Genomic DNA, 12,956 nt, shown 5'->3' with positions numbered 1-12,956 from the left:
TTCTTTAAAGCTTTGTGAAGTAGGACTTTTGTCAACTACACTGGACTGCCAGCACCAGGAACAAAGCACAGAAGCTGGAAAATTCAAAGAACAGACCAGGAGCTGCGCAGCTGGGGAAAGGAACACAACAAAACAAGGGAAGTGTCCTTTCCCAAGGGATACTGGGTGTCTAAAATCAACATGCCCTGAGCAGTCCACAGGGAGGAGGAGATCCGGGACCTCAGGTTAATGAAAACTCTAGAGAAATTACACTGACATCACCAACCATGACAGCAAAGCCCTGCTGGTTTGTCACCAGAAACTCAAGGTGGAATTTTTGTTATGAGCCTAGAATGTTTCTGTCTGAAATGTTTCTTTGTGAACTGATGTACAAACAGACATTAGTACCAACAATGATATTATGGAGATGTCAGTAGCGACTCCACAGCGAAGGTTAATTTGAAATTTGTAATTTAAAAGCAGAACTTTAAATCCTTCTGTTTCACACTTGAATGATTAAATTCCATCTCCAAACTTGGCCCAATAGCTCTTCACAGAACAATTGCATTTCCAATGTCAATTTTTGGTAAAATATTTGCTACCCCTTGCAGAAAAAACATTTTAAAATGCTCCCTTTGCTATAATTTGACACTCTTTTCCTACACATTTCTTTGGGTTCCATAGTTAAACAGTCTCTCTCCACAGTGCCAAGGTTTCAGCAAATCAAGTGCTCCACACAGTGCTGCTAACTCAATGCAATGGAGAGTCATGATAGTGGTGTGACGGGGAGCCCTTGATTCACCGACCACCCCACCCAGGGATTTCAAGCAAGGTTGCTTTTCAATATGACCCCATGTCAGGTTACCAAAATAAACAAACCACCCTTCAGCACTTGACCCATCAACTTCATTTTGTTCTAAAGTTACAAGGAACTATATGGTTTGAACATGAACATGGTCCAGTGCACTGATGAGCTCCCTGCTATGATGCTAAAAATAGAACAGAATTGTGCAACGGGGGCGGGGGGGGGGGGGAGAGACAATTCCAAGAAATCTTTGGCTCATCCATTATTATGCATCAGGTTTTTGGAGCACAGAGCAGAATGCTGTCAAGACAAAAATGACAGGATTATTTTCTACTCTCTCAGTGATGTCAATTCTTTCAGAACCTACAAGTGCTGAAAAAAATTAGCAAAATGCTAAGAACGACTTTTAAGTTTTGGAAAAAGATCTAAAAAAGACAATTGAAATGAAACTCCTACATGGGCGTATGCACATATATATTTGAAAATTGAAAGTCTCAGCATTAGCAGTCTTGCACCACCTCTGAGTCAGGCTTTCAACCAAAAGCATCAGACATGGAATCCAAGTGGAGCTCTGTGCATATATAACAAACCTACTGTACGGTGTGATTTTTTTCCCTATATAGTAAAGGAGTAATCCAAAAAGAAAACCTAAGAAACACAAATAGACTTCAACACACAGTAGCAAACTTAAACCTTTATAGCTGACAGACTTTACTGTCCAATTAGCTTTCGACAAGCAGACAGACCTTTCAGCAATTTTATATCTAAAAGCTTTCAGAACAACATGGCGCTGGCTAAGTACAACAGCAGAAATGGCTTACATAAAATTCTGAAAATAACATTCGCTCTAGCACGCCAACACACTATTTTTAATTGTGGCTCATTAACGATGTAATAGAAGAAGAATTATGTTCACTTCCACTCCCATTCCATCAATGCAGTGAGATAATAATGCTGCTGTGCCATACCAAAAGGAATACTTATGCTTTGTAATTTAAGTAATCTAATTGAAAGGCAGAATGCAGTGATTCATTCCTTGTTCTATCTGCAACTGTAATGTGTTTTTGCCTATCACAGGGCTCAAGCAGGTGCAATAGGGTGGTTAATATAAAATGCGAGTAAAACAGACCTGGGAAACAGGAACAAAAAAGTCAGTTGAAGCCCTAAAACCTTTAAAAAAAAAATTTATTGCAAACCAGGAGAGCGTCACAGAAACAGCTTGCAACTGCAGGCCTGCAAGGTTATTTAAACCAAGTGAGGGCTGAGACTGAATAGGTGCGATGAATCACACCAGAAAAAGAGTGAAATTCCACACAAAAAAGTTTGATCCTTTCTGTGTAGCACATTGTGTTTTATTTGAAACTTACCAGAAAGAAAAATAATTGTGTCCCTTTTTGTGTTTCGGACCAGTGCTGTACCTTCCAGAAATGAAATCATGAGAACCACAGACTGGCTTGTCGGCTTGCTGTCAACTTTGGTGTCTAGAGCTGTCATTTCCTTTTGACTTAATTTCATCTCTAAATCATGCCATCTTTAGAAAATACAATAGTTGGCTTGGCTTTTCTTAACCATATTTTAAAATTGGGGCTAGATTCCTTTTGGAAGAAAGAAATGCTAAAACCAAAAATGTAGTGGGTCTCAGCATGGTATAAGGACAGTGAGCTTCCACCCTATTGTGCCACTTCACAGACATACATTTTGGCTGCATGCAGGACTCGGTGCAGATCTACACTTCGGAAACACAGCCATACTCGATCGACAGTTCACCTCATATTTGTGGCTTAATCATTTTTAAATCGCAACAACAGAAAATAGTTGGAAATTTGCATGGTACTGCTCACCTTAAATGTGTCTCATTCCAGCCTCAGAAAAAAACCCACACTTCTATAGTCACCTAATTCTATGCAAACACAATTGCTTTCTCAACAGGGATTATCGCCATCTGATGTGCTGTTGAGGTAAATTTGTGTTGACAGACTTGGGTAGGTATAATCCAAAAATATGCATGATAGATTACAGTATTGAGCAGTATGGTATTTAGAAAAAAATATCACATACCAGACATTTGGGCCAAATTGGGATGAATGCCTAAGCATAAGAATTGGAACAGCAAAATGTCATTGTGTGATATTGGCATGCAGCCCCTTTATTTAAAAAATATTGTAGCATTCTGCAGTCATGCTCCAAAACACTACCATTTAAAACAATGTTACTATAAGACAAACCCTGCAACATGAGCATGTTGGGTCTGATCCAAAGCACACTGAAGTCAGTAGATATCTTCCATTGACCTCATTGGGGTTTGGATGAGGCCTATTAAGAGCAAACAGTGCATGCAAAGAAATGCCCACAAGAACTGCAGGGCTTAGGAATAGAATCTCCAGCTTTACCATCCTGTGCCCGTTGAGAAGCACAGTTGCAAGCACTACTGCACAGTAGAAGGGATTTGGCGGGAAGGTGTGGACACAGCCCAACTGCTCCCCACCACAAATAGTGCGTAGGTCTTGTGGATCCATGCACACTGTGGACCCTTTGGCCATGCCCTCATCATACCCACACACCACCCCTTTGGTGGAGTGTGAAACTCCACAAAGGAGCAACAGAGTTCCCTCACACAGGTTTCTGCTGCTTGATACATTAGCAGAGAGGAAATAGGCTGTTTCCACTGTGTCTGTGCTACTGGCCTTGCAGATTCAATTAGGTTTTGAGCCATTACTCAAGTAAGTTTTCCAAAGACTATTTTGCATTTTATCTAAAACCCCTTTTATCCAACAATCTTTAAGTGCTTTACAAAGAAAGGTAAATCTTATTCTCTTTTTAAAGATGGAGAAACTTGAAATGCACAGAGGATAAGGGGGAAAATGGCACAAATGGCAGTTAGGTATCTCACTACCTATTGTGCCTTCGAAAATCTCTCCTAAATGACTTGCCCAGGATTACATAGCAAGTCAGTGGAAGAATCAAAGTACAACCCACTTCTTCCAATTCCAAATCCCTGGCAATAAACACTGTACCACACTGCCTACTTTAAGACTATTTCAGTGCTTTTTAACATCAGATGCACCTAAACACTAACTGATATATAATCCAGCAATACCGCTCTCTGGATTGCTATGCTCTGCCTCTTTAGAGGCTAGGCACTATTGCACTGAATGACAGTAAAAAGAAAGGCAATTTACACACACGTTTTTCAGCAGTGTTTCATTGTGGCATACCAGCATGTCGTATGACATGGATTAGGAGTCATACCATAGTTAAAAAAGCCTTTCACTGACATGCATGGCCCAAAATTCTGCAATCCCATCTCATCCTTTGCAGAAGTAACATCTACTGCCTTGTTTTGTTTCTCCAACAATTGTTGGCTGCAATACAGATACTCAAAAGTTGGACGGCCAACAAACAAGCTTCTCATGGTCCTTTTGGTATTCATGATGTTATCAGTGAGAACAAAGGATACACAGAATCCTGAACACACGTTTTGGCAGTTTACTAGATCAGGGAATGATTTTCAAATATTTTGTTTTTAAATACATTTGTTTGTAGCTTTAAGATATTTTACGTGTGCAGCTAATGATAAAAAGTCTTTGGCCAAAATTGTCCAACCTGAATCCTTGAAGTCAATGGATGATGCAAATGTGCAATCTATATTTAGGAGCCTAACTTTAAATTACCCAGGTTTGAAAAAAAATGTTCTGAGCTTTTTGGTATTTAATTATTTAAAAAATATTTTACTTCATCATTAAAAGAAAAACTGCATCCATTCTTCTAAACTATAGTCCAGAAGTAGAACGTTATTAGGAAAAGGCCAAATTTATTGTCAAAAGAAGTTCTCAGTTCATTCATGCTTACAGGCGTCTCCTATCTTCTGACAGGTCAGTAGATCAATGCCAGCTTTCCTTTGCATAACAACATGAACAATATCATAGCAGGCTTATATGTTACAGATGAAAATACTTTATGTCTCACTGTAATCCATTCATTGGTTTATGGATCCAAAGTCCCACAGGAGGGTCATAAATCCACATAATGTCCCTGAGTACTGGATCTGAATCTCTGACGTAGCTGGAAGATGAGTAAAACCACAAATAGCCAGACAACTCCCTAGACACTATGCAGCTACAACGACTGAAGAGGCCTATGAAGGCAACGAGTGCACAGGGGAAAAACGAGCAGGGGGAAAGTGTGCAAAGATCCCTATATATGCAGGAGGGGGAACAAAGCCAAGACAGTATGATTCATAGATTCCAAGGCCAGAAGGACAACTGTGAACAGTTAGTCTGACCTTCTGCATAACAGGCTAAAGATCTTCCCCAAAATAATTCTTGTTTGAACTACAGCATATCTTAAAAAAAAAAAAAGATCTAATCTTGATTTAAAAATTACTAGGGATGGAGAGTCCGCCACAACCCTTGGTAAATTGTTCCAATGGTTAATTACGCTCACAGTTAAAAAATTGCACCTTCTTTCCAGTCTAAATTTGTCTAGCTTCAACTTCAAGCCATTGGATCGTGTTATACCTTTCTCTGCTAGGCTGAAAAGCCCATTATCAACATTTAGTTCCCCATGTAGTTACTTATAAACTGTGTTCAAGTCACCCCCTAACCTTCTCTTTGTTAAGCTAAATAGACTGAGTTCTTTGCCTCCATCATTATATGGCATGTTTTCTAATCTTCTAAAAATTCTCATGGCTGTTCTCTGAACCCTCTTAAATTTCCAACATCATTCTTGAATTGTAGACACTAGACACTATATTCCAGCATCAGTTGTACAAGTGCCCAGTACAGAGGTAAAATAACCTCTCTATGTCTGCCTGAGATTCCCCTATTTAGGTATTCAGGGATCACGTTAGCTCTTGTGGCCAAAGCATCACACTGGGAGCTCATGTTCAGCTGATTATCCACAACTCCCAAATCTTTTTCAGAGTCACTGCTTCCCAGGATGGAGTCCCCCATCTTGTGAGTATGGCCTTCATTCTTTGTTCCTAGATAAATACATTTACATTCAGCTGCATTAAAATTTATATTGTTTGTCTGTGCACTGGTTACCAAACAATCTGTATCGCTCTGTATCAGAGACCTGCCCTCTTCTTTATTTACTACTCCCATAAAGTTTGCAGACAACACAAAAATTATCAGTGATTTTATGTTTTTTTTCCAGGTCTTTGATAAAAATGTTAAATAGCTTAGCACCAAGAACCTGTGGGATCCCACTAGGAACACATTCACCTCCATAGTCCCTCCTTCCTTTCAAACCCATCTGTGTGACCACTAGGCAGCTGGAGCATCACAAGTCCACTCAGTGTAGCACAGTATAGTCCAAAGTGGATTGGCCCACAGATTTTGGGCTTCATGGGGCTTTAAGGCCATGCCACTTAACTCCTTCAAGACCCTGCAAAATCCTCACTGGACAAGAAAGTTTTAACACCAGAAAGAGGCTGGGCCTATTAAAAAAAATACATCTGTGTGATGGGAGTTCAGAACCAGATAAAGTGATCCACAGGTCCCTGAATCAGTGTGCTTTTGCCACAAGTGTGCTAAAAAACATGGCTTCTGCACTTATACAGCATTGATCTTGGGAAAAGAAAGGGGCAGGTCACAGACAGGCAAAATGTTATTTAATAACACCGTTTTATGACCTGTGGGCTCCTCCAATTTTATGGACGAAGTTAAAAATCACCCTCTACTAGAAATGGCCCTAAAACACAAAGTTCAGATCTGGATTCTAACTTTCCCAAAGTTGCAAGCAGGTTTTGGGTCAGAGCCATGTCTAATCTATACTACTATGCCTTTTATGGCCTTTATAATGAATAGCCTCACTGCGGGATCACAGTACTGGTTTCATTCAGATTTACATTGCTCTTTTGAAAGACAATGCACATGATTTAAAGAAAGTGTTGGAAACTTTTCAGATTTTGAATATTTTGCCTTTTGTGGTTTACAGCCCGAGTAGACAAATGCTACTTCAGCTTCAAGTCATTTAATTTTTATATGGCTTACTAATAAATGAAAATCAGAGGGACTGCTCATCCGTATTAAATGGAACATACCCATCAGACACACTATAGGCAGCCTGTATCTCCCTGAAACCATGCACTGTGTTGTTTCATGACACTCACTCAACCACACACAATAAAGCTCCCTCTTCTCCCTCCCCAGCACCTCCCTTTTACAAAAGCTTACACTCACACATGTAAACAAATGAACAATTGCACTATGTGTCTGGCAGCCTGTAGCTCTCCTTCTGATTCACAAAAGGCACACCCCATTGAAAAGATCCATATGCAGGGAACTCTAAGCAAGCACACAAATTAGCAAAGCCTCATTTCCACTTAACACAAGTTGCTTTGGTTACCAAAGCAGCTCTTGGGGAAAAGCGGGGGGGAGGGGGGGGCTTTTTCATTAGTTGACCAAAAAGGAGGCCAACCAACGATATCTTCCTTCAGAGGCTACAGTAATGTAATGGTTTGGGAGACCTGAGGATCAGGGGCTGGGAGGTAAATTGTAGGAAGAGCAGGAAAATGGAAAAGAAAACTAGCACATCTTGAAGGGCTCAGATCCCATGATACACTCCAAGTGAAAAATAAAATGCAGAAGAAACCCAACCCTGCCGCCCAGTTGACATCCAATTAACTCACTGACATCCACCAGGGAACCTTATGTTCTATACACACAAAAGGGTGCACTATTTCTTTAAGTCCTCCTGACAAGGAATCCAGAAAATGGCAGAAGTTGCCATACAATTTTTATGCATTTTATAATGTAGCTCATGTTGCCATTGTATTTTCCTTTCTCTAGTACCCCTCCCAAAAATGGTCTTCCACACCTGTCTGAGAAGAAAACTAAACAGGACAAACCCATTGTGACTGCAAAAGAAAGTTGTCCAAATGATTTAAAAGGCCACACAGACACACTGTCGTTCCCCTGTACTTTATAGCCACCTTTGTCCTTGGCTCAGAAGAGAAGGAGGAGGAGCGGTTACTTAAGTTGTACAGTAATGTGAGTGCTTCCAGTAGTGTCACTGTGGGTGCTCCACTTCAGGATATACCCGTGCCCATGTGCTCTTGATCAGAGATATCTGTCAGCAGCATCTGCAGGTCCTTGCCTGTGCCCTAGAAAACGCTGTGCCCCAATATAAGGGTACATAAGAAGAGGTGGACCACTACCACTTCAGCTCCTTTTCAACAGCTAAAGAGGTTATTTATCTTGTACAGTAACTGGAGTTCTTCGAGACATGCATCACTATCGGTGCTCCACTAGCTGCCTTCTTTCTCCTCTGCCTCCAAGTCATTTGCTAGACCTTCATGACTGAGAAAGAACTGGAGTGGAGGCAGGGTCTCCCTTCCCTAGATACCCTTATACTAGGGCACAAGGGTGTCTAGGGCGCAAACATGGACAATTCTGACAAAAATCTCTGATCAAGAGTGCATGGGTGCATATATCTTGACATGGAGCACCCATAAAGGCACGACTTGAAGAAAAACTAGGAGGATACTGGGAAAGGAAAACTATGTGGATTACATTGCACCAGGGTTAAAAAAACCACACAAATAAAAGACATCACACTGGCCTGAAATAATTGTAGATCCAATATCTTATGGTCCACAAAGGGCTAGAAACAAATGAACGTTTTGTATCACTTCTTTTTCTTAGCGTATGCGCAAGGTGCCTCAGGTGGCATGTAACCAAGATTCATCACCCGATTTAGTCTGCTGGGTGACTCATTAGCTTCCCTGGAATATCAGATAGTCAAGACAGGTTGTGAGATCATAGACTCATAGAATCATAGAAGATTAGGATTGGAAGAGACCTCAGGAGTCTCTTCCAGGAGGAGATATCAAACATTAGAAGTGCGTTAAATTGATTCAATATCTTCTTCTTGCACTAGCTGAATTCTGACATGATTTTTATCACCTGCTACCTGAAGAAAAGTTAGATCTAGAAAGCAATGCTTTTTACCACCTGAAGGCATGGAGGAAACTAAGCAATCAGATGGCATAAAGTAATAATCTTCAGCAGTTTGCAAAGATTCTTAGTTATTGGAATAGTATGAATGCTTTCAGGACTAGTACAATTTTCCAAGCAATAGCCCTAAATCAGTGACCAAAGAGGAAATACGTTGATCCCCAGCGCTGAGCCTGTTGATTCCAAAACAAACTTATAAATCAGTGTCCATAGGCCTGCTATGCTCTCCTCCGCTCTGCAGCAAGGAAGGGAGCAAACTTGTGCAAATACCATCCAGATTAGTCCGGGCAATATGAAAAAGAGGACGGGAAAGGGATACACTGTGCATTTTACCCTTCCCCGCCATGCTGAATGCAGACCCCTGTAATCTTGCTGTAGGATTTTGATCAGCATAGCTGGATGGGGCAGAGGAACACAGAGGATATGGCAGACGCCAAACACATTTTCCCCTTCAGCAACCTGATGTTCCAAGCTGATGACCTGCTCTTCCATCTTCTCCTTTCCGTTCACGGTGCTGTTTTTGTGTGTCTTCTTGGAGCTGATCAGTAACTGTTTGCAGTGCTGTGGTGCACTGGAAATCCTCCTGAGCGTTAAGGCTGCTCCTTACAACAAGAACGTCAGTTCCATGGCTTTTCAACTTCCCTTTTTGAGAGCTGAGTAATTCTCAGAGATACTAGTGGCAGTCATGCTGCTTGAAGAAGGGGGAATGAAGGGAAAGATGCAGGCACGCTATAGAGATGCCCCAAGATCTGGCGGGCTGGTGTTGGAATTCCTTGGTGGTTCTCATGGTCTGCACGGGCCTGATACCACATTCCCTGCCCCTTCCACACCATGGCTAACCCTTGCCCGATGAGAGAACACAACAATTCATCCATGCCCTCAACTGTGCAGGTTTCTTACAGTAATTTTTTGTCTCCAAACACCTGTATGTGGAATGGAAGAAATGGTTTGGTATTTCTATTCAGGAAGGAGGCCACAGGATTTTTTAATGATTATTTATAGTATTATCAGGATCACAGTTTTACAACTGTACCGTATTTTCACCCTTACTCAATACAAAAATTCAGTCATTTCTTTTGAATTCAAGCAAAATAAAGGCCTGGAAAACGAAGAACAAAGATGAAAGACAAGGCTCTTCACTGAAATTCATATTTAAACCCTCTTTATTCAGGAAATGCTAAAACAAAACAACACAAAGTGGTCTGAATGTCAGAAGTGCTGATTTTGCTGTTACCCAAATATTGATGCACCATTCATAGCTCTGGTTCAGAAAGGAGACTTTATGTATTGTTTTAACAGCACCAGTTTAGAATGTCACCAACAAAGCAGTTAAGCCAGGCAAAATATTAAAGATAAAATAAAATTAACAGACTTCTGTAAGAAGTCTGATATTCCAGGTGAAGATTTTTAAAATATATATAATTGAAAGGTACCTTCCGCAGACTGCTGTAAAATCTGATTACTGATGTAAGTTCTATAACAATAAGAGATTATATAGGCATTTTCCTACAATCCACTATATTTTATACAATACCTTTCTTTTTACAGGATCGTATAATATAGTCTCTTATCCCACAAATACTTACGCATGTGAATAACTTTAAATATGAGAAGCATCATTGATTCAACTGGGACTAATCATTTGCATGAAGTTAAACACATGCATACGTGTCTGCTGGATAGTGTTTGCTCAGGTAGTTAATTTCAGAAACAGAACTACATATTTTTGTTTTTTTCTCTGGTTTTGCCATTAAAATTATGTTATTTTCTCACACACACACACACACACACACACACACACACACACACACACACACACACACACACACCCTATCAATGCAGGTTAAAAAGACATCATGAGATTCAAAAGTGAATAATGATTACATTAATTACAATAGAATTTGTGCCAAAACCTTTTCCGTCACTTACCTCAAATCATCTGAGAGTGTTTCAAGATGCAGTCATAAGTCTTTCTTTTTCCCCTCAGCACACTAGACATTGCAGCACTTTTTTCTGATGTCTTGTATTAATACTTTTCCATTGTGCTCCAGGATACTTAAATAAAAACAAAAAAAGAAACACTCAGAATGAAAATGTCACTTCAAGTGGTTGGTAGGTGGCTCAGGGGAAATCCCTGACCTCTCTCCAATGTATATTTTATTTCCTAAAGCAACCATGTTAACTACCCAGAGTAAAAGCACTCTGATGACTGTTCTGTAGGTTGTCCTTTCTCCCCCCCAATTGCCTTCAACAAAGGTCAAGTATTTTTTAAAAATCATGTTCTCTGGTACACTATACTGTAATATTGTGTGGTCATTAATGAACCAATGAGTACCTCATTCAACAGAATACAAAATTGCGTGAGGGAAAGGAAAGAACCACTGTAGATGCAAATCAGAAAAATGTGTTGTGTTAAATAACAAACTGCTACAGTAGATAGTGATCATTCATGATTATTATTTAAGGAAGCTATATGTGAAGTTTGATTGACTGCCTAAAGATCTACACCATTCACTTTGTCACATTAATCTTTTTTAATACTAATATGTGGGAAAATATCAGACCAGACAGTAAATAGGTACAACAATATTTTGGAATTTACAGAACACAAGACAGATTGGCTGAAGGAGGGAGGAAAGAAAGGTGGGAGGGTGAGTGAATGAGTGAAACTGCTGACTCTCTGATATGATACAATTTTGATATTCCCCGCCATCACCAAAAAGGCATGAATGTTTTTGATTTTGAAGTAAGAGATTAGGAGTTACATCAGCATACTCAATCTCCTTTTGATTGTAGTAAATCAACGGGCCATGTTCACCCTCATGTAGAGCCATTTATGACAGGGACGCATTTGGTCCAGTATTTAAGGTTTAAGCTGTCTCTTGCAGTATTAAATGACTCAGTGCTTTGAACCAGCACTGAGTTCATTTTCTCTTTGAGAACCCTTCATCCCATTTCACAATCCCCTTTGGATTCTGGGCATGTTAGTTATTGTTTTATAAACAAATTTTAGAACTGTATTTGGAATTGCTATACAAAATGTATAGCTAAATTCTCCCCTCAGTTACACCTGTGAAACCCCCACTGAAGTCAAGGAAGTTTCACAATGTGACTGAGGACAGAATTTGAGCTTACGTGCATTTAAGCAAACCGTTTGTTTGCTTTTTTTCCCGCTATGTCGGACAGGCAGCACTGAATAATTTTTTCCATTGTTTTTAATTAAGAAGTGGAGTCATTATCCACGTCTCTCTGGGACTCTGCATTCTTCTGCAAACAAAAAGTAACTTTTCCAAAAGTGGTCAGTGATTCAAAAAGTAAAATCAATGATGCTGCATCTCCAGTTGTAAAAAATACTGGGAACAAAAACTGATGTACTTAAGAGAGGGTGGAAGTACCCCTAAACCCTTTGCTACTTTTCTTTTAGTATCTGCACAGAAACAACATGCATTTCACCAGTCCCTAAAGCAGTTTACACATTACATACAGAATCCCAAAGCTCCTGTTTAAGTAACTATAAGCTGTTCCTGCACAGTCAGGCCCACTAACCTGTGGGAGCAGGATGAGACCCTTTAAAGCTGAGACCCTAATCCTGAAAAGCCTGGAAGTTCAAAGTTAAGGAAGACAATCTGTCTATGCCTCACCCCACCTTGCAAACAGTATTAATTCAAGACAAAATGTAATGGGCATGAGTTACTGGCTATCAGCCTTTACTATGAACTTCCTAGCTTCCCTCTGTGTTTGTGTCACAGTCTTTGTGTTATTTAAATGTAAGAGATGGACGGTTGTATTTTAAGATCTACAGGAACATAAAATTATTTTATTCTTACTTTCACCTTTATCTTTAATTTTTTAAAATAAATAAATAATGCTCGTTTACGGCCAGATTCCCTGCTCTGCCACAGACTCCCTATGTGACTTTGGGCCAGTCATGTAACATAACATCTTCAGAAGTGTCCAAGACTTTCAGTGAGATGCAAACTCCTAAGGCCCAGACCCTCAAAGGTATTTAGATGCCTAACTCTCAATGGGAGTAAGGCGCCTAAATACATTTGAGGATCTGAGCCTTAGACACTTTTGAAAATGGCAGTTAGGATCCTAAATCACTTACATACTTTATAAATGTTAACTTTAATCTTTCTGTGCCTCAGTTTCCCATCTGTATAATGGAGTCAGTAGTATGACCCTACCTCGCAGTGAGGAGTTGCGAGGAT

The 12,956-nt window shown here is 40.0% G+C and overlaps 1 protein-coding gene across 16 annotated transcripts in view; it reads right to left on the bottom strand.

Annotated features, from left to right (window-relative positions):
- ATXN1 (ataxin 1) overlaps positions 1–12,956 on the bottom strand; it is a 290,595-nt gene that overhangs the window by 189,298 nt on the left and 88,341 nt on the right. For 13 of the 16 annotated variants that reach the window (XM_039521465.1, XM_039521454.1, XM_039521471.1 and 10 more), the window contains one exon: positions 10,675–10,800. The exons of the other annotated variants lie outside the window; for them this stretch is intronic. The gene's annotated coding sequence lies outside the window, so the exon portion shown is untranslated. The remainder of the gene's footprint in view (positions 1–10,674; positions 10,801–12,956) is intronic. 16 annotated transcript variants of the gene reach the window in all.

Source organism: Mauremys reevesii, linkage group 2 (genome assembly GCF_016161935.1).
Source record: "Mauremys reevesii isolate NIE-2019 linkage group 2, ASM1616193v1, whole genome shotgun sequence".
NCBI classification, from domain to species: Eukaryota; Metazoa; Chordata; order Testudines; family Geoemydidae; genus Mauremys; species Mauremys reevesii.
The sequence above is the reverse complement of the archived record's forward strand: the minus strand, read 5'-3'. Positions and strand labels throughout refer to the sequence as shown.